This window comes from Arachis ipaensis, chromosome B08 (genome assembly GCF_000816755.2).
Source record: "Arachis ipaensis cultivar K30076 chromosome B08, Araip1.1, whole genome shotgun sequence".
Classification (NCBI taxonomy): domain Eukaryota; kingdom Viridiplantae; phylum Streptophyta; class Magnoliopsida; order Fabales; family Fabaceae; genus Arachis; species Arachis ipaensis.
In genome coordinates, this window is record NC_029792.2 from 47,785,208 (window position 1) to 47,789,567 (window position 4,360).

Below are 4,360 nucleotides of genomic sequence, written 5' to 3' on the forward strand. Positions count from 1 at the left end.
AAAAAGGAAAAAACAAGCAGTTGGAGATATATAAGGTTATTTTTTTATATAAAAAATTAGTGTTTTTGTTGAAAATTATTAGATTATTTGGTGTAATTACAAGTGGGTGGATTTTGCAATGTGCCTATTAGATATGTGTCAAGTTGTAGTAATTGTAAAATCCGGTCAAACCATAATTAATTAAGTAATTAATTGAATATGGACAAAAATAGTTAGAAAAATTAGCAATCGAAATTTGACAATTTAAATATAATATTTAGATTTAGTGGATTTTTCTGAGTCGAAAAACATAGCTTTTTGAATAAAAATGTGCACTAAAAATTTGACTGGCAGTACCGGTCGAGATCTGTCCGACACTGCAGCTGAGAAAATTAATTATGAGTGAGAAAGTTTAACAAAATAAAAATTATGAATTGAGAATGTAAAAATATTTAAAACGCACATTAAAACGCTAATATTAAAGGTTTTGGCCCAAAGTTGGATCAAGCGGGCCATATATGTGAACCGGGTTCAAGTTGGGTGCAAGATCCAACATATATAAACCTTAGTTATGAGAATTTCATCTCATTGACCCTAGAAAAAGAGAGAGGGGCGCGGAAATGGAGAAGAGAGGAAGAAGAGAGAAAATCCTAACTCTATCAAACTTCAAATCACCATAACTTTCTCTCCAATACTCCGATTGAGGAGCTGTTTTGCGATCACACGTCGCTCTCCTCACTTTCTTCGATTCTATCTAGGTATTGTGGTGAGTATCTAATTTTTCTTTGCCCAGTTTCATTTTCCCCTCTAATTTCGAGTTTTGGTTTGAGTTTTGAGAAAATCTTGTAATTTTGGTTGTTTAGGAATGCTCTAGTATGAGCTATTGACGAGTTTCATCAACTAATTTCATGGGTTAAGGTAAGAAATTCTTAAACCCTTCTTATTTATGAGATTTTGTAAATCCTAGATTAATGAATATGTGAAATTGGTTATGTTAGTGTTGTTGGGTGAGTTTGGTACACATTTGGAACTTAAAATTAGCTTGTGGAGATTTTGAGGGAACTTGGAGTGGAGAAATCAAGTGTTGGATGTGAACCGCCGTCACTAAAGGTACGGTTAAAATTTTATTTAAGTACTGTATGATGTGATGAGAATTCCTACGTTAGATACCCCTAGGATTAGGTTTGAATTATGTATTTAGATAGATTTGGTATGTGTAGAAGATATATTGTGATAATTGATGATTTGGATGATGTGTAGTTATTGTGTTGATTGTAATTGGTGATGGATGATGAATTGTGCATTTATGAGTTATATATGTGTTGAATTAATGAATTTTGAGCCGGAGGTCGGGAAAAGGTAAAGACGGTAAGTGATAATTAAATTATGTGATAATGTATGGAATTGAATGAAGAATTGGTATGGAATGTATGAGAATTTAATTGATTGATGGAATAGTAGAAAATGAGATTTTTAAAATGTTGAATGGATGTATTTGAGTTGGAATGTGTAGATGGAGTAGGTTTGGATTTGGTTGAGTGTGAATATGTGGATTGCGTTTAGTTGAAAATGATTGAGACTTGTGAATCATTGAAAAATTGATAAATGTGTGTTTTTGGTAAAACCAGATTTTTGACCAACTTCGGCGGGCTATATAACTCGGTTCTCGGAGTTGAAAAAATTTCAAAATTGGATTTTTATGAAAAATTATTTATCGATCTTTCTAACGGTTCAAGAATGGTTGAAAAATAAATTTTGTACCAAAAATATATGAAGGTTTGAAAATTGGGTTCAAAAACTCATTTTTACACTTAACAGCTTTTTGGCAATTCTCCAACACTCTTGTACACAGAGGTGCCACGCGACACGGACACTAGGCACTGTCCAGTGGTCCCGCGTACGCAGAAGGAGGCATGCGTACGCGACAGTGCCAAAATTTTCCACTTAAGTACCCGAACAAGGACTCGCGTACGTGAACAAGGACTCATGTACGCGACACCCAAAATTTCAACCATGCGTACACGAGCCACAGGCATCCGTACGCCAACCTCCAGATTTTGCAAAAGTGTATTTTTAAGTTTTTTAACCATTCTTTTAGCCTTTTAAATCTTTATAAACACTGATAAGAGTATAGAGCTAGTGTGATTAAGAATGGAAAAGTTAGAGACCAAATCTAAAGAGTTAAGTTAGAGAAATTAAGAAAAATGAATAAGATGTAAAGTGATGCGTGATGAGGATGAATGTGATGAGGAGTAAAAATTGCGTATGATGAGAATGATGATTATAATGAGCGAAATGACGATGGGTATAAATTACTGATAATTGGTGAATGATAGCAGATTGGGGAGGTTGAGGATTTCGTCCGACTTATATGCTATATAAGTGAGTGAAGTTTTGGACAAGATAATAATGGTGAAGTGTGACGGGCACTATATCCCGGGATGAATAGGCGAGTTGAGGTAGAGGATTCCCTCTCTCGTATTGTGAGTATGATTAAAGAGACAATAAGATTTGTGTTGTGAGGACGGTGGTGTTATCACGCTCACGTAAAGGCAAGTTGAGATTGAGGATTCTCTCACTTGTTGTGATAAACAAGTTGAGGTCGAGGATTCCCTCTCTTGTTATGGTAGACGAGCTTGAGGTTGAGGATTCCCTCACTTGTCACACTATAGAGTTGAATAGAACGTCGAGGATTCTCTTCGGTTTAGTTCTGTAATGATTAATTCGGATTACGAATATGTTTGCTTGTGTTGAATTGAAATGAGTTTCAAATTGAAATGGTGAAGATGACGGTTGGATCCCGTTTACTGATAAGCAAGCTGAGATAGAGTATTCTCTCTCTTGCTGTAATGGACAAGATGAGGTTCGGAATTCCCTCTCTTGTTGCGGTGGGCAAGTAGGGTTGAGGATTCACTCTCTTGCTACATCGAAGAATTGAATGGAGAAGGTTGAGGATTTCCTTCGATTCGATTCCTGGCTGTGGTGTGAATGAGTTAGGTTGAGGATTTCCTATTATTACATCACAATTTCTCTCTAAATGGGAGGTTGAGGATTTTTCCCTTGAAGGTTGAGGATTTCCTTCGTGTTGAGAGATGATATCCACGTTAGCTACTGGGTGTATCAGGTTGGCTGTATAATCGACAGATGAGCTCATTGGCCATAGGGCAGGCATACATCATTTGCATATGTTTAATTTGTTTAGGTTTGCTTAATTGTATGAGTTTGGCTAATTGAATATGTTACATATTTAAATGCTACTTGCCTTAATTGCCTTACTTGTGTATTACTTGTTTGTATTGCTTGTGCTTGTACAATTGAGAGGTCCCTCGTGCTAGTGCCGATTGACATTGAGGGCTGTCCTTGTTGGAAATAAAATGATGAAGTGATTAATTAACAATGATGAATATTGAATGAGATAAATTGAGTTCCCTGGTTAGACGTAGTGAAGTGATTTCACTTGCTCCAGGTAAAGATATGATGTATTAATATAGAATTACTGAGTCTGCTAGCTGGTGCTGGTTCTGGTCATGGTTCCGTAATAAATTGGAAGTTGGAAAGTTGGAAAAGTTGGAAAAGATGAGAGATTGAATTAGACTTAGTATCCTCTAGGACAGTTGCCCAAGTTATGGCGGATTAGTGAGAACTTAGGTTGAATAATTGATGAAAGGGAGATCAAGATGCTTAGTGAGTTCTTATTATAGTGCATTGTATTTATTTGGAACTTTTACCGTACTAGGAACCCATGGATCGGGGGTTCTCATTCTGTATATATTTTTTATTTTCCAGATGCAAGTCCAGGTGCTCAACAGTGAGCTGTGGTTTATCTGAAAGATGGCGAAGATCATTAGACTCTATTTTACTTTTGCTTAAAATCCCTCATTCTTTATTTTGAAAAAACTTATATGTATGCAATTATCTATTTTGGAACTTGCCTATAGAGGCGATGATGTATATTTGGGAGAGATAGAAAATTCTGTTGTCAATTGCTTTTACCTCTGTAACCCTAACCGGCTTAAATTTTGCGAGTCGCGACTAGTGACTATTTACTTATGTTATATACTTATATCATATCCTTGTCTTATCCTTCATTATTGCTTATCTTTTCCTTTGCTTTCAGATGCGCTTTATCTTTTGTTTTATCGATACGTGAGAGTCTCTGTTCGCGATTTTATTTTACTCCTTTTCAGACTTCTCGTTTAATATTTCCTTTCAATATATATATATATGTATTATAATGAACCTTGAGAGTTGTACCACCTTATTTTTATTAACTTATGATTCGAGTGTAAGAATTTGAATATTAGGGTATTACAGCAACACACTCCCTCTGCGTATTGTATCAGCATTATCTGCACATCCACAATACAGCAATACACTTCAA